The following is a 19214-nucleotide window of genomic DNA, read 5'->3' on the forward strand; positions in this document are numbered from 1 at the left end:
TTCAGAATGAATCGAGGAAGAATTATTTTGTAATCTTATATAACACCAAGTTTTATTTTTTCAAAAACTGTATATGAAAAACTAAAACTCAAAATTGTGTTATTGTTTAAGATATCTAAGTATAATAAATTAAACAATCAATTATTAAATATATATTAATTTTAATTTTAGTAAATAACATATGTGCCTAAAACATAAACGGGCGGTCTTTAATTGTTAAAAAATTTGAAAATGTAATAGAATTTCTGAAAAAATTAAGTATTTTTACGTTGAAATACATTCCAATGAATATTTATAAATATAATATATTCACCATTGCTCAATTAGTAGAAAAACACATTACAAATTGTTAATGCAGGCGGCCCTCGACTTTCGCACATAATTGGTTCCTGAAAATGTGTGCGAATGTTGAATGTTCGAAAGTAGAGGAAAGTAAAAATAATTGAAATTGTGTGTATTTTAAAATATTTATTTATCAAGTAAATATAAGATGTTTAAGAGACGTTTAAAAGACATGTTTAAGTGGAGTTTGTGGGTGTTTCCTTTGAAAAGTTATCAAGAGTTAACTGTTTTCCACTATTCTTTTTCTTTTCTTCATATAGTATTTTATAACATGCTATGTCTTTATTGATCGCCCTACGCACTTGAGATATGCGTTCTCCATTGGGATCACAAACTTCCATAATATTTAAAAATTTGTCAAGATGCATGAAGGCTTCATTCATATTTTTCATTGTTAAAGAGTTTTCCAAAATAAACCTGTCTCATCTACATTAAATATTTGGCTTGAGGAATATTCTCCATCTTCAATAATTTTGGATAATTTGGAAATAAATTATTTTGCAGCATCTTTATCCGCATCAGCCGATTCTCCAGTAAATTTAATATTATGAAAAGAATACCTCATTTTAAAATTGTAAAACCAACCGTTACTTGCTTGAAAAACCGTGTTAAAATCTTTTTTTAATCTATCCTTCCAATCTTTGTGCAAGCTAAGAGCTTTTGCTTGAATAATTGAAATACTCAGAGGGACATCTTTTTGATGTTGGTCATCGATCCATGATGACAAAGATTTTTCCATTTCATCCATGTTTTTTTTGCCGTATTTTTTGAAACATATCTTTAAAGATTGTAGAAATATATCTTTTATGTCCACACTTTTGAATGTATTCCTTAATTATATTTTTATTTTGCAAAATTAAACATATCACACGAACGTTTGTATCATACGAACGTCCGATTGAAGCAAAATATTCACCGCTATCAAAACGTATAATAATTTTCATCTTTGTCTCGAATCGTGTGAAGTTTGATTCCTTGATTTAATTTTGCTCGTATCAACACTGAAGTTTTTCTGTTTCTCAATCATGTTTATATTTTTTTTTAAAAATTTTTTTTTAAAAATGATTTTTTTTTTTAAATGTGCAAAAGTCGAACGTTTGAAAGTCGAGGGCCGCCTGTATCTTAAAACATTACGCCAAAAATAATCATATTACAAGCAAATTTTCAGATATTTTATGGATGAAAAATCGTTATTTTAATATTTCGATTTGATTAAGATTGATAGTATTTCATTAAATGACATGCATTTTTCTGGCCAAATTCAAGGGAGGGGCAAATGCCCCCCCCCTTCATCCCACCTCCCCCAGCCAACAAACTGGCGTATGAAATTACAGATACTATATAAACATCTGTGCCGTTGATAACCGATATACAAATATTTTTACTTGGAAAACGAGTTTTCGTGCAAAGCGACCTTGCTTTTGCAGAATCCCAAGAAATAAAAGTAGATTGGGAATATAATAGGCAAATATAGTTGTATCCAGGCGTTACGATTATTTTGTCGATAGTCACTTGATGCGTTATATTTTTAGAACACTATCCAAAATAATATTTGTATAAGTAAAATAAATCCTGCGGTGCTCCTTAAGGCGCGGGGCCCGAAGCGTTTGTCTCGATCGCCTTGCCCTAACGCCGGTCCTGAGTGGAAGCATAGCAAATATTAATCAACTTAACAGCCATCGGCTTTCGAACCTTCGCTCGCCGCAATTATTATCAACGGTATATGTACAAACATAGGAATGCTGAACACAGTAGATAATATAGAACTTCAGCAAGAATTCAATTTCGCAAAAAAAGTTCCATTTTTTTGAAAATGCTTATACATTTTGAACTCCAACTTTAAGTATATAGGCACAATGGATTGAAAGAGTTTTAAACAAGTTTCTATGAACTAAAACTAATATTTAGTGGTAAAAAAAACGATTGGAAAACAGTGATATTGTGTGAACAAAGGATAAGCACAGAATAACATCAGCGCCCAGTTTGATCGATATAAAGCAGGCAGTTGGGGCACGAAACCAAGCCAACGAACGAGGATGTCGTGTCTGAAAAGTAGAGCAAAACAACTGTAGGGGGATGCAATCTGCAGTCACGATAGACTCGCCCTTAAAAACAAAAACAAGAAGACACGCAAATTGATACGCGCCTATGCGTAATACACAATAAAAGGACTAAAGCTGCGTAGTTACACTCGGAAAAGCGATCGATAAACTTCCTTCAGAGAAACGGGGATAAGGGACCTTGACCCGAGATTGTTTATTTTAGAATTATCCAATTGAAAGGTTGTGCCTCGCTCCATCCACTTAACTTCAAAATTGAATTATTCATAATGTACAAGCTAAACTCTATAAAGCCTCAAATATGTTTTAAGCTTTTCCTTTATATTTCAAAGGAAAACGTTTATATTATACAAGTTTTATTAGTAGCGTTCATCTTTGTACGATTCGCAGATTGGAAAATCGATGGCTAAATCAAGTCCATTCAAAGGGTCTACGGCACAAACAAGCTCATCGTTTATAGCGATTTAAATGCAACGAGACACGCGTCAAACGCCGCCAGGCACTGCCAATTCGATTATATCGGTACACAAAGGGGTATAGTATACGTATAAGAATCGGAAAACCGGTCGGATGTATTATGCAGGCGGTATGAGTACGATGTACTCATTCATGAGAGGATGGCGATGCTGCGAGGCACAAATGCAATTATCATAGCGTTTCGGCGCGGATGGCAGCTGTCATCGTCACGGCAAAACAAACGGTGTATAGTTAGATGTGAATTTAGCGTGTATGGATTATATTACACGAAGATCGATCTTAAAATAATTGAAAATCTGTATGTATCGATGCCAGGCAGAATACAAGAATTTATTAAAAATAAAAATGAAATTACGTCAAAATAATTTTATTAAGATTTTATTTACAAGCTTATAATTTTTAAATGTCTAATTTTAATAAAAGCAAAAAAAGGTCACGCGCACGTGTTGAGTCGGAGGCTCGCCATTATGCACTTGCTAGGACGACGAAAAAATACACCTTTTCCAGAATTGGCGCAATTATACATTCCTAATTTTACAATACCCGTATTTTTTACTAGTATTAACGAAAAACGAAAGTTAACAATTATAATTATCTATTATAAATTCAAAAACGTGTAATGCATCAAAGTTGATAAAATAATCAAAATACGTGTAAGAACCGCCATGTCAACTTTCAATTGGCCACAGCTGAAGAATTTCAAGACAAAAAATTTTTTCAACACTGAATTTTGAGCTAAAGTCTGCTAAGAATGATAAATTAAATAACCACTCTTTGTTTGATAATTGTGGTAAATATCGCCTCTATCGGAGAATAAACTTTTTATGTCTTCTAATAACTATAAAAACCCCATAAGGACTCGACTACTGCTAAGCCAACAAACATTAGTGTGTAACAAAAGTTTCTTATCGTTATTCTCATCCAAAAAGGCGTCTCTGAAAGGCACTGCTTTGTATAGAATTGACTATTTTAAAGATCAAGTCCATAACATTAAGTGTATTAAGGTCTTTGAACATACAACATGTTTGTGCAGTGGTATGATAAAAAGTTTAGATGATTAGTATCTTGCAATAATTAAAATCATCATTGCGACAATAAATGAAACCATACACCGTCCATGGTATTCGAAAACAATTTATAAATGGGAAATTTTATTTCTATAAACCTATGAATAGCATCTTCAAATAAATTGAATACCATCCGGATAATTCTTATGCCTGACTACACTCTCTGGAAGTTGGCCAAGGTTGGCAAAGGACGAAGAATATAGTGGGTTACTTCGGTCGAGTTCGGTTCTGCCCGCTCTAAAATCTCTCGGAAGTTGTCCGAGGTTACCGAGAACGGGAGATAAAGTAAGGGTAATTCAGTCGACAAGGCCAGCTTCGAGCGCTTCCGAACATTGTCGGCAAACGGACCGAAGTCAAAGAGATTGAAGTCGGAGCTGCTCTTTCGAGCGCGAGCGGTGAGATACTTCCCCTTTCGCTCTCTCACGTGTTAAGTGACGAGAGTGAGAGAGATACTGATATGGTTTTTCGCAAACTGAGATAGAACGAGTTACTCGGTTCAATTTCAGTATGCGCGTAGGCGTCCTATGATCAATACGCACGTCGAGCGCTGCATCGTGATCACGTGGTCAAGTTATAATACCACATGCTTATCGAGGCCTTCAATACTCTTACTGACATCTTTGAATATTTTAGGGCACCAAAAGGGAATAATTATATTTTTGATAGTATATTCTTTATTATAATTAAATAATTAAAAAATAATTAGTGTACTTGATTTTGTTTAAAAAAAATCGTTTCGAATATCCTTATGTATTTTCCTAGATCGGTTTATATAAATGTCACACCATAACGAATTCTTATTTAGAATCGATGGCCACAAATTCTAGGATAGTCACAGATGTGGTGTTCGTATTCTGAACTATCATTTTTATGCCTTATGGCATTTTGCAAAAGCCGACAAAGATTTTGCGTAAATTGAATATTTACGACCGAAAAGTTTTCAATGATATTGTATTGGTGAGTGCCCACACAAACTTTTATAATTATCAGTAGCGTAATTTTAATAATAAGACAATTTAAAAATTGCGATTATTTGGCACATTTTTCGATCGTGCACAAATATGCCGGCTGTACGTGACAGAAGCCGCCGTCCGGACGGCATATGAAATTTGCGACAGTGTGGTCGCTTACTCGAAGTCGTAGGTCTCGTCCTACGACTCGGCAATAACATATTCGTATTCTCTTTAAATCAGGGATACATCAGCACAATAAACATTTTTTTATTGTTTCGGATGTTTTCAGTTTACATTTGTCAAAATAAGTATTATACATTTTATTAAGAATGGAGAAAATGCCGCGATCGACTAGTTGTTTATCATCACGATATTGAAAAGCTAGACACGATAACATTTAAAAAAATATTAAAGTTCGTGTGAGTCTCGACTTATCAGTATTGGTCATCGAGTGCTTATTATTTACAAATCCTATCGCTTATAAATAGACCACAATTCCTGTATTTTCAAATTTTTACGAATGAATAGCAAAGCAAAATGTCTATAAACATCCAATGAAACTATAATCATATCACACAGTAAGTGTAAAACCACTGTATAATATAAATATAGCAATTCATAAAAAGTTTTTAATTTTAATATCTATTCTAGAACATTTTACCTTTTTACTTTTTTATCTATGATTTTTTATGTCATGATTTTAAATTTGTATTTGTAGCGGAATAATATGAGTTAGTTCGACCGTGAACAATTTCATAATGATTTAATTGCCTAACAAATTTATTAGATAAGTCATACGGGCTCAAGCAGTTCTAAAACTGTGCGAGAGAAAAACATATTAATATTATTTAACTACTCTAAAATACTGTTGTATTTTATGAAACCAGACAGTATGTTATTAATTACTATATTATATTCTTAGAAGTGAAAGATTAAAAAGTAAGTTGCTTGAATTGAAACATAGCGGATTTGGCCGAACTGTGCCATTATGAAGCATGAACTCTAATATGATTTACGAAGCAAAGTCACCTGTGTGAAATATATACGGATGACTAACTATAATATGCATCGCTTAAATCGTCTTCGAAATAAACCTTTGAGACTAAATCCCAGTAGGTGGAGATGAATCGGGCCAATTAATCCGATAAACACCGGAACTGCTGCTTCCATCTCCACAGGTGCATCATCACCGACTCTGACGCTTATCGAATTACCGGAGCACGCGCCCAACCCTATAATTAACAAACGTACCGGTGTTTTAATGGATAATCGAGCGCTGATCTGTCAACCGGAATGGTACATCATTGCGCAAAAAAATCTGCGAATAACGGACCGGGAAGAACAATGACACCGGTGACAATGACACTAAGTCACGGTCGGCGGGGCAGGACTCCCACTTTTCACCGTGTGTGTTAAAAGTCGGTCTTGGAACTTTGAGAAAGTTTTTCCAATAAAGGTGCTATATGACTACTGATTGAGATAGATGCATCTATATAGATGAATGTTCCATTAATGTATAAAAAAAATTACACTTATCTTGAGAAAAGAATATAATTTGTAGTTAGATTTAGAAGAGTAAGATCCTCAAAGTATACGACTGAACAATAATCACGCATTATACGAAAAATACAGTAAGAAGAGTTTTAATCTTAATATTTTAAGTATTATTTGAACTATCAACGGTCAACCTTTTTATACCCACCGCCCACTTTTGTATATTTCTTTACCACCCACCAACGTCGCAATAACTCAATTTAGTGCAAGTGTGAAATAATTTTAGGACCAGATCGATTTAGCTATTAATCAAGAGTTAAAAAAATATTTGGAAGTAGTGTACAATTTTCAAATTAAAACAAAATACCTCTAACTATAAAAATACAGAAAAAAATATCGATTTTTTTTTAATTTAGTGATTATTGTCATAGAAGTAAAATATCACATTACGCGTTCCGGTGATGTACACTCAGTTTACATGTGAAAATGTGTGAAAACAACTGATTTAAAATTAGAAAAATATTAATATTATAACAAAAGTATCATTGTAATAGTAAAAATGTAACAGTTATTGTAATATACGTGCTGAAAATCGAGTAAATCGTGAATATTCTATACACATCCGCTTCGAATTACTCTTCCCGAGTAACAAGCCTTGATATGAGCAACCAGTGGTTTTAAATCACAAAAACGAGTTAAAAAATTAATTTAATTAGATTATCATAATTTTTAATTTTCTTGCAATTCGATTTTGAAATAGTTTTTTTTTCTAACCTAAGCGCTAAACATACATACATGGTTCTTGACATGTTTGACCTGGATATTTTTGATATATTACTGACATAGTTGCGGATGGCATGCATCTCTACGGAATATTCGAATCAGCTGCGACTGTTTTTTTGTTGTTAAAAGCGTAATAAAACGAATTACCATAAATATTTGCAACTTAAACGCCAGCTGTTTAAATTATGATTTACGCAAAAGGCCATTTTAATAATAAAATTAACAGACAAGTCTGTTTCCGCCCCGAAGTATCGCATTAGTCAGACGGTCGGGAGTAGGAAACAGCGAATTTGATCTACAAAAGTATCCTTTTTTTTATTTATTTATTAAAATTATGACCTGACATGTTAACCTAATGCGTCACAGTTGCCAAAAATATAAAATGTATTACAATTTAAAAAGACATACTACGAGAACAACGCGTATCTTAACTATTCATTGCAAAAATCATACATGATTTTAAAACTGTTAAATAAGCAGGGGACCGCTTAAAAAATATTGAAAATCTTTGTACGCAAACGCTTTGATGCGACAAATAAATATTTTTGACTCAATATTTTAATTGTATTAGGAAGACATACCTAAAATATTATTATTTAATTGAGAAGTTTATAGATACCTAATAAAATGACATGTACACTTGGTGTACATCACAGGAAGGCACATTACAAAAATTAATTAAGGCTCTACATTTATCATAATAATATATTACAAATATTTATATATATTATATAATTAAACACATTTTTAATCTCATAATAATAAATAAATTTATAAATCAGTAATTAAAAATATAATATTGGGCCGTCCCATCAATAATTAATAGCTCCTTACACAACGCAATAAATCGATATATGTAAGGTCAAGTGAAAGAGTAATTTAAAAAATTACAAAGTACAACTAAAAGTACATTGTGTATGTTTTAAAGTAAAATATATATTTAATAGTGGCAAATCACATAACAAATATTTTTAAAGATATTTATTTCACTCCCCTTCTTCTCATAGATAGCATGTTTATATAAAATCCTGAATTTATATACTAATAGACGTAGCGATGTTTCACCACGCTTATCCTAAATTAAAACCAATCACACAAGAATGTTTGAGTATCATTGAAAACAGAAAAAAGCATATTTACACCTAATATTTGAGTCCATGTTTGTGATTAAACGTACGAAGGCTTATTTAAAACAATTCGCAAGACTTAATAAGTTTGTTTATTGATAGTAACCACTAAGCTATTGAACCACATCGTAAAATAGAAACTTAGCAAAACAGTACTTTTTTCACATTTCCTAAGTGGTGAAGCGATTGAAAAAAATTCCTGTAAGGTTATCGATAAAAAATCGGGGTTTTTGCACAATGAGCGTGCGAATGAATGGATTGCGTGTAAAATACATATATATAAATATACACACTATATGAGATTTTTCGTAATATTGTATTTATACTGCGATATATAATTTAATAAGTACATGCGATGAACGTTGGAAGAGCGCCAAATTATATATTATACCTGCTTATGTAATATATTATACATAGTAATGTAAATGCAGATCGATTTTGTGTAACATTATAGAACCGCTACGTTTCCTCCATTTAATGTCTTGAAATTTATGGACGGAATAATTGAGGTCGACCATTTCTTAATACGTTGCTAGCATTAGGGTTATATCTGATAGCGATGATTTTTTGCTCGACGTTCGACCATTATGCTTCCACTTCACTCTCCGAAAGTAGGCGACAGTTGGCCAAGGACGGGAAATATAATGTGAAAATTCGGGCTTACTTCGGTCGAGCTCGGTTGTCCCCGCGCTAAAATCTCTCGCAAGTTCTCCGAGGTCACCGCGAACGGGAGGTAAACTGGGGGTAATTTTGGTCGAGGCGGCCGACTTCGTCGCCTCCAAAAATTCCCTCGCTTTCCGAAAGTAATACCCGAAGACGCTTCGAGCGCGAGCGGCGAGATACTTCCCCTTTCGCTCTCTCGCGTGACGAGAGAGAGAGATAGAGATGGTTTATCGCAAACTGAGATAGAACGATTCAATTTTAATATGGGCGTCTTCACGATCGCGCCACTGTTTGGTATTTTTGCCCGATCTGGACGGCCAAAATTATTTCACCACTTTAGTTGATTCCATAAGTGCTCTTAGTCAAATATATAATATTATAAGTGCTAAAAAATACAATTATTTAAAGTATTTCTTTAATTGTAGGCCCGAGGAATAGGAATTCCGTGTTGAACGGTCGTGCGAATTTCGCCGCGTAGCGTAAAAAAAAAAATTGTATATGTCACAAATTTGCTGTTTTTTATTAAGAAAAAGTATTTGACTAGCATTTTATCATACTCGGTATCGTTTTTTTTAAATATGTATATATTTAGTCATTCCAAACAAATTTTTATTTTATTTCATTAGTACGCGATCCACAATTTGACGTTTACTGATTTTACCACGGTAACCATATTATTAAAAAATTACAATCATTACAAAACTGTATTTTAAATTTGACGTTAACATTTCTTTAATTGTAGGCCCGAGGAAGAGGAATTCCGTGTTTAACGGCCGTGCGTAGCGTAATAAAAAAATTTAGCCGCGTAGCGTAAAAAAAAAAATTGTATATGTCACAAATTTGCTGTTTTATATTAAGAAAAAGTATTTGACTAGCATTTTATCATACCCGGTATCGTTTTTTTTTAAATATGTGTATATTTGGTGATTCTGAACAAATTTTTAGGTCGTAACTTTCGCGACTAAGCCCCGTCCCATTTTTAAGAATAATACATTTTTAAGGTATGCAATGTGTTAAAAACCGCAAAAATCCGCAGTCAATTTTGCATGTATCATAAAGAGAAAGACCTAAGCTATATATTGTATATAAAATCTCAATTCAGCAAATTGACTTTCCATACTTTTCCTTAAAAAATAATAGAAATTATTCATTAGTTGCACACTTGAACGTTTCCTGTTTATTATTTATTAGTGACAGTGAAGCCTCGATTCAACATAAAATGTCTTATTTACTAACATTGATCTATTCCGGTGCATTGCAATCATCCACCATCTCCTTTTTCTCCATTTGGCTTTAATTTTTTTTGTGTTTAAAACACGCACGTAGTTATAATACGCGAGGTTGAGAAGCGTGCACGCGTATGAAATTCCCGGCTGTGCGAACGCTATTCGAAAAACTGCGACCTTGACCGACTTCGGTCGAACTTCCACTAGGACAACTTTCGGAGAGTGAAGTGCGGGTATTAGGCTTTATTAGAAAGCCAATTATTTGGATGAAAGATTATACCTTCGGATTGATTAAATATTGATATTAATTAATTAATTTAATAAATACAATATTTCATCATATTTCTCATAAATAATATCTAGTATAATCTTTTAAATGTTGTACAGATACATACAGGCGACCCTCGACTTTCGAAAGTTCGACTTTCGCACAATTCGCTATTTCGCACATTTAAAAAAAACAATTTTTTTAAATAAATTTTTTTTTTAAAAAACGTTTTGATAGTGGTGAATCTTTTGCTTCAATCGGACGTTCGTATGATACAAACAGGTCTACGATATGTTCAATTTTGCAAAATAAAAATATAATTAAAGATACGTTCAAAATTGTGGAAAATAAAGATATATTTCCACAATCTTTAATGATATGTATGTGATATGATGAAATGGAAAATCGTTGTCATCGTAGATCGATGACCAACATCAATAAGATATCCCTCTGAGTATTTCAAATATTCAAGCAAAAGCTCTTAGTTTGCACAAAGATTGGAAGAATAGATTAAAAAAATATTTTAACACTGTTTTACAAGCAAGTAACGGTTGGGTTTTACAATTTTAAAATGAGGTATTCTTTTCATAATATTAAATTTACTGGCGAATCGGCTGATGCGGATAAAGATGCCGCAAAATAATTTATTTCCTAATTATCCAAAATTATTGAAGATGGAGAATATTCCTCTAGCCAAATATTTAATGTAGATGAGACAGGTTTATTTTGGAAAACTCTTTAACAATGAAAAATATTAATGAAGCCTTCACGCACCTTGACAAATTTTTAAATATTATGGAAGATTGTGATCCCAATGGAGAACGCATATCTCAAGTGCGTGGGGCGATCAATAAAAACATAGCATGTTATAAAATACTATATGAAGAAAAGAAAAAGAATAGTGGAAAACAGTTTACTCTTGATAGCTTTTCAAAGGAAACACCCGCAAACCCCACTTAAACGTGTCTCTTAAACGCCTCTTAAACATCTTATATTTACTTGATATATAAATATTTTAAAATACACATCATTTCAATTTTTTTTACTTCCCTCGACTTTCGTACATTCAACATTCGCATACATTTTTAGGAACCAATTATGTGCGAAAGTCGAGGGCCGCCTGTATAATCTTTTAAATATTGTACAGATACATAATATATATATACTAATGAAGGCTGAATGTTCTTTATATTGAACAACCTTAAGCTGTTGTGGTGGAGTAGGAAGCGAGCCATCAAAATCCCTGTTTTATAGTATATTCTATTCACACTTGAATAAATAGAGCCCCTCTTTGATCGACAAAATTCCACATAGCACACAAATAAATCACATTGAGTTGTTTTAGTGTTTATATAATAAATACATAATCTGAAGGTTCGAATCATCAATGCGTTAACTCTCATTTTAACTTTGCGATTCGATATAGCACGTTTCGCTGCGCGATTACAAAGTAACAATAAAATATACAAGATAACACCATGATGTTTCTGATATTTTTTGCGTATGTGTATTTTTATAAATTTACTTAATCTCCAATATCCAAAGACAGTGCTGCAATCAACGCCATTATTTCAATGTATTATTCCGACAGTGGGTTAAACGGAAACACAGTTTGTATACGTGTTATTGAATTGCGTTTTCCGTCGGAAAATCTGCATTACTTTCCGCCGGCTGTGCCTGGAAAACGCGACGATTTTCCGGGTCTTTTATTAGCGCCCGTGGCGGTCGTTGCTTTGACATGTTTATTGGTCTGGCGGATAAGGATTTTATTGGGTAGACTTTGCTGAAATACTGGTATTGTTTCGTCGAAACTTTCAACGTTAATTGCTCGTTGTTTTCGATGGACTGAAACGAGGAGAGATGTTCTTGCAATAATAAAATGGTTGCGTCAATTGTGGCGTTTACGGGTTTAGCGGTAAATGAGGCGTGTAAATATTCTTTATGAATATCGCAAATGAAATGATTTAAGACCGGAAAATAACGGTTACTGTTTTTTATGTATGTATAAAAAAGTTTATTGCGCTTCAAATAAATTTACATATACTTAACAATTTAGAATATTTTTAATAACAAATATATTTTCATACTCCGCAGAATAAAATTTATAAATTGAACGTTCTTTATGTATAAGATTAATTTTAATTAAGCGAAAATAAGAGTTTTGTTGCAATATACATATTGTATAATTAATTAATGTTTAGTAGCATTGCAGCTTAAAATGAATAATTTTTTAAGTCAATGACACTGACGTATTTATTGTTATTCTAAATTTAAGATTTAAACTGCTTCTGAGATTTTGAGAATAAACAGATCATCACCTCATGGGTGTTTGACAATTTCTATCGTGTTTGAAAGATAAGTGTTTATTATATAATAATAATTCAGACCGATTATCACAGATTAGATTTTCCTAATCTCACAAATGATTATTTAAAATTGAGGTAGTTCACATAAATTTAAAAATTATCTAATAATGAGATATTATATTTCTATATAGTATATATACATAAAAAAATATCCCAGTCAATATTCATCAAAACTACAGTTTTGGTGAAAATTCTAAAAAAAATAGTCATACAACTAATTGATTTTTGACCCGAAATTTTATCAAAAAAATCTGGTATCAATTAACAGTTCCAAAGCATCTAAACTAAAAAAACTAAAATAAATAGATAGCAAACATAGCACCCTCGAACATCATGTTGTCAAATATGCCGATTTCAAATATATCGTTTGGTAAAACGTATTAGACAAAAACAAAAAATCTGATTCCGCCCCGAACGAGGACTGGAAAGGACGTTGGATTTTCCAAGTGTATTTAATTTAAAAGTAGTGGTACGCAAACTATTTTCATTTCTGACCTACTTTATTTAAAATTTTGTCGCGACGTTTTTTTAATCGTCAATGTAGTTTAAGTGAGAGTTTAACTTACACTTCTGACTTGTTAGAAGTCAGAATAAAACACATAATTATATGAAACACTGGTTTTATGCATATTTATTTAATGTTAAAATATTATATGAATTCAATATAAGAGAGTACGCGATCAGAGTCGCGTCGCTTGGCACTCTATCTGGCGGCTTCGCCCCTGCTACTGTCACAGAAATGAATATAAATTTTGATAATATAATTTTATTTCACTATTTAACTATTTATTGATTCTTGTTGAATATATAGATATTTTTATCAATCATTTTTTTTAGATGAAATCGAGTAAATTAACTCCGTCCACCGGAGTTGGGGTTGCAGCTGTAATTATCCTATTAAATATTAAAAATACACTTTAAACAACCGTAGTCATTTTTTATTTATATTTTTACGATTTTTTAAGATATCACATTTATTGGGGTGCCCCATTATAATGACCAAGCCTGTATATACACACACTAAATGTTTAGTTAAGCAGAAAATATTAAAAAACTACTCGTATAATGTGAGCGTTCTTGGGACAAGAATATGGGACGCAATCGCGACTCTCCAAGGCAATATAATGCCCGCGGACACCATCTCTACAACTTCAAACACTACGTCAAGAATGTAATGAATTATTCAAAATGCTTATAATAAAAAGGCAGTAAGTATAATATAAATACGGATACGATCAGTCTGTTGTATAAAAATCTGAGAAATCACTTCCGAATCATTCTAAACAGTAAGGAGTACTTCGCTTTACTGCAATTCTAAACCATGGAACCATATTCGAAGACGTTACGAAGTAACGTAACGTACAGAACGAACTTGAGCATCAACTTGAGAATTATTGATCCAACAGTGCTGAGTATAATATGCAGCTCGACTATAAAGATGAACGGCATCAATTTGTATAGTATCTATATAAGATGTTGTTATTTTATAATTGCATTCCATGCTTTATAAAAACACTTATCATAACTGACTCTAATCGAATTATCATTACAACTTGGCAGCTGCGTATTAAGCCATCGCGCATTTCACACGTAAAATTCGCGATTAAAACGCAATCAAACCGACACGCAAACGATTCACCTGTCAACGATGTCTTGATTAGTCGTTCAAAGGATTGAATGGAATGGTATTGGTCGAGGATCACACCTGTCCTTCTCAAACCCGGAATTCCTTTCCATTTTGCCGAAAATAATTGCCGCCGACCAAAAGGACAATCCGATCCGAAGGTATAATTGATATCGCCTTTCACCGGGAATCAAGGATCGTAGTATAGCATCTGCGAAACGGGCACGAGCCGAATTAAGAGAGTGCACCTTTGAAAGCGTGCTCAAAAAAGCAGGTGAAACGGCACTGCCGCTACTGCAGCTGTCATTGTGAGATCCTTGCTTAACGAGAGAGAAATGGAAAAGAAAAAGCGAGGCGCAAACGTCGAGTCGGCCTTTGACTAGTCGGACGGGAAGTTTTCCCGTGGAAAGAGGGATTAAGCAGAGGTTCTTTGTGAATGGAAAAAACTGGTATTAATGATTATCTAATGAGACACTCGTAAGAGACATTTCAAAGCGTATGCATGGGCGTTGAGAGATAAATTATAAACGAGGTCAAAGGGATGCTCGTTCTGTATAAATAATTCAGCTCAACCTACACGATTCGATCCTCTCGTAACTCAAAAGGATTGACCCCATAAACACGAATGTGAGGTCATCTTAGAATTCCTGAATATGGAGTCAGTAAGGTTGTTTAAATAAAGAATGAATGGGTGTGAAGAAGTGAGAAAGGTAAACGATCATTTAATTTACTGATTTTATTACTTCTCGCATACAATATGTTGCAGTTTCAAAGCTTCTATGAAAAACCGCCAGAATATCCAGATACTGCAGTAAAGTATATATGCGATCAAAAATTGGGCTAATACACAAAAGTTATACTATCAAAATCCACCTAATACAATATTATTTTCACATCAACATAATCAATTAGATGAATTTAGGCAGACTGTTTTTAAAAAATACAACACATTCAAACTGCTCATAAATATTTATAATTAAATATATGTTTTTACAAATAAAATTGTAAAATAATTAAATTACTTTTTTATAGATCATAAATATAGAAAACTTGCGGTTAATTTCAATTTATTTCATGTTCTATTTCGTGTACCAAATTGTATCTTAATAATTGTAAGCATAATGGAAAGTTATACTCCACGCTAACCGATCGATTTAATTCAAAGATATTAGATACTATCGATGTTTAAATAACAATAAAAGTCTTGATCAAGTCTTACAAAAGAACCTACAGATAATTCGTGGGAAGTAAAATTGTAGTATTTCAATCAAAAACCATATTGGAAGTATATTTTAAAATTGTATTGCGCTGTCGTCAACAATAATTGAAACGATGAAAAAGAGTACTCAAAAGTAATTTAATTAATCACCAAAGGCACGAAAAAGCACTCGAAAAACAATAATACAAAGAGGAGGCAAACGACGATTGTCCTCTGAGCGAGAAGAGTCTCTCAGTCCGCGAAAAAAATCTCGCAGGAGAGGTCACGATTTTGCAATTTTTCAGAGAATCCAACCGTGAATTTTGTGAAGTGAGAGAGGAGCTCTCACTTTGATAATTTTTTTGAGGAAAAATTGAGATTCTTGCGGTCGGCTTGGAAAGATGGGATGGCGAAAATTCTGGCGAAATGTCCAACGAATCGTACAAACTCGAGAGTGGCGATATCAGGAAATCGATCGTGAGAAACGCCATAAATTTCAGAAGTGCTAGCAGATTTACGTTAAAAAATACGTTACACAACTATGGCTTTTGTCTTCCGGAAACTATTTCGAGATTCGGCAATTTAGCATGTAACGTTTTGTAAATACTAAAAATAGATTGAATTATAACGAGACAAGAATGTGACTGTCTATTTAGTGCGTTCCTATGTTATCAAATAATACACCTGCTATATTAGTTGAGCATAAACACATTTTATAATACGAATGTGAATATAATTTATTACAATAAAATGTATCGTATCTGAGATTGAAATTAGTGTTTTTTACAAGTGTTTTAACTAGAAAAGATGGAGAATAAATGTATTTGTGATTCGCGTTCCGTACGATACGTTAATTCGCAGTGTCCACTAATATGTCTAGTGAAGCAAAGTACTCTCGTGACGTTCACTGCCCTAGAGTTGCGATTGCGTCCCTTATTCTCCACCGTTACGGCTCGTATGACAGCGCTCAAAAACGCTCCCACTACATACACAAGTCATAAATGGTGATAAATCATTTTTTTTATTTAACATTATGTACCATTTGTAATGTATGTTTGATCTGGCGTATGGTATATTTATTTAAATATACATATGTGAAGGATATGTACGGAAAAAATATTAATCCGACAGTTAAAAAGTCGGATAACTTTGAGGTACATCTAACAATATTCGGGAACTTCAGAATCTTTGTACTTTCAGCATATTGAACAAGTGCTTTCCCAAGTATACTCGTTGACACGACTCAAGGGAATCATATCCCAACATACCTTGTAGGAATTTGTGTAAAATAAAATTTATATTCCTCGTGTACGTGTATCTTAATAACATTTTCTCAGTGAGACAGTTACATTATTTGGCAACTAATTATTAGAGACACGTATTTTAAGCATTTTTTTCGCATCTATACCACATTTTATCATTTAGAAAAATATTTTTTTTTTGCATACTTTAGGCATGCAAAATCGAAAAAAGTTTAGAAAAAACCGCATTTTATTCAATAAACTGTAAGAAACAAATTTTGAAATCATCTTTAAAACACGTAATTTCAACAGATTTTATATATTTTTGGGATAAAGTCTAAAAAAACGCAATTTTCTATAAAATTCACAATTTTTAGCAAATATTTTATATTTCACGATTTTAATATCTATAATGATCTATCGCAAATTGTTCAAAAAACGTCTCTTAAGTGATTATACAAAGTACACAGTGCCCTTTAGCTCAGCAATTAATGCGTACATCGAAGGAAAAACTCTACATTTTAGCAGCTTTTTTATGTTTTCAATATGCTATTTATATTTCTATACGAAGCACGTTGTTACCCATTACATAATAATCAAAATAAAGCTTTTTATTGTAAATTGTAATATAGTAGCAGATGACACGCACATAGATTTTCAACGACAAATATAAGTTTTTTGCAATACTCAATGAAATCTATTTTAATGTCATATAAACAGAAGAAACTTAATGAGCCGAGCTTAAGCCTTGAGAATTTTTTGATGCAGCCAAGTATTCAGACGATTTATGAAGCAAAATGTATGTATGTATTATGTACTTACATATGCATATGAAATATTTCAAGTATGTTCTATAAAGTCTACTATGGCGCATTGGGAAAACCCAGCAAGACATATTTAAAAAAAAATTACTTCAGAATCCCTTGGATATTCGAATAACTCAGTTTTTCTTTATTTTTTATTATAAATCCGCCCACCATGATTTGAAAGGTATTCCTAATGCGTCATTATAGCCATTTATTTAACATCACTCGAGCATACGTTCATATACATATGTCTACATACACACTCTTTAACAGACTAATGTTAAATTTTACATCTTAAATAAGCGAGCAACGTCTCACATTTTTCAGCTCCTCATAGACATCAAAGCAAGCTCGTTGAAAAGCTGAATGGCGCGTTATCAAGCGCTGAAATCTTGGCCACAACGGTGAAGAATAAGGGACGCGATCGCGACTCTCTGTGGCATTCTAAAGCTTGCAGATGAAAGCTCACCATTGACGGATTGTCGACACCGCCCCTTAGCAAAGATGCAATGCAAAGTATGTAATGTTGATTAGCTAAAGCTAGGGCGTTGGTATAAGATTAGAACGACACAATAATGAAAATGAGTGTAACCAATATGCATTTAAAAAAATAATTATCGTCGACAGATGTATACGATAATATAAAATTTCTCAATTCTAGTGTGCATGTGAGTTTGACGCCTGATCTAGTATTAAAATCAAGCGTGTAAATAATTGTTGGATTAATCTTATGAAAACATGCGATGTATGTTTTTTATAATTATTATAAAACAACGATATAGTCGTGTTCAATAATATATTATTCGTTTTACTGCATTAATCTAGAAATCTAGATAATTTAATAAAAAAAGTCAATAGAATTATATTGCCCTGTTATTTTAAAAACCTACATTTTTTATTATATAAAATGAAACAATGCAATTTAAGTTTATAACATTACACCCAAAACTTTTCGCTCAACTCCCTTAAAACTTACACGTTATACGTTAACTTTCCAAACAAGCATATTTTCATTGACTCAACTCCTAACTCGACCTAAGATCCCCAAGAAAACTTTTCTACACACTATCTAATATTCTATTTTTACTAATTAGAAATTCATGGTTAAACCGGACCTTTTAACGACAATATCCCAAAGGATTCTAACCAAGGCTACGTCGCAAAACCGAGGTCGATATCAACGTTATTTTCGCGTTGCGGTTTTTTAAATTATGTACGATTTCGCAAATGCCTAAAATTTCATATTTCTCCGAAACGGAAACCACAATTAGCGACTGCCAGTTGAGCTTCATAATTCAATTGCATCGTGTAGCGCCGTTACGGTTAACGATTTACGTTAACGTAGTAGATGGACGCGCACACGTAAATCGCCATTGAATAATACGATTATTATTAATTATATGTAATAATTAAACGAAGCAGGTAAATCGCTGCATTGCGTCACGTCAATTTCACACTGTTTAAATATTCGCTTCGATTTTCGACCCAGAAACGTGTGAACTGTGTCAAGTTCGTACGC

At 32.8% G+C, this 19214-nt stretch overlaps 1 protein-coding gene across 6 annotated transcripts in view; it reads right to left on the bottom strand.

Moving 5' to 3' along the window:
- The window catches only part of LOC148227007 (prominin-like protein), a 72281-nt gene that overhangs the window by 17088 nt on the left and 35979 nt on the right, over window positions 1-19214 (bottom strand). The window lies entirely within an intron of this gene.

Source organism: Plectrocnemia conspersa, unplaced genomic scaffold (genome assembly GCF_051122295.1).
Source record: "Plectrocnemia conspersa isolate PC_06_02 unplaced genomic scaffold, ASM5112229v1 ptg000013l, whole genome shotgun sequence".
Lineage (NCBI taxonomy): Eukaryota > Metazoa > Arthropoda > Insecta > Trichoptera > Polycentropodidae > Plectrocnemia > Plectrocnemia conspersa.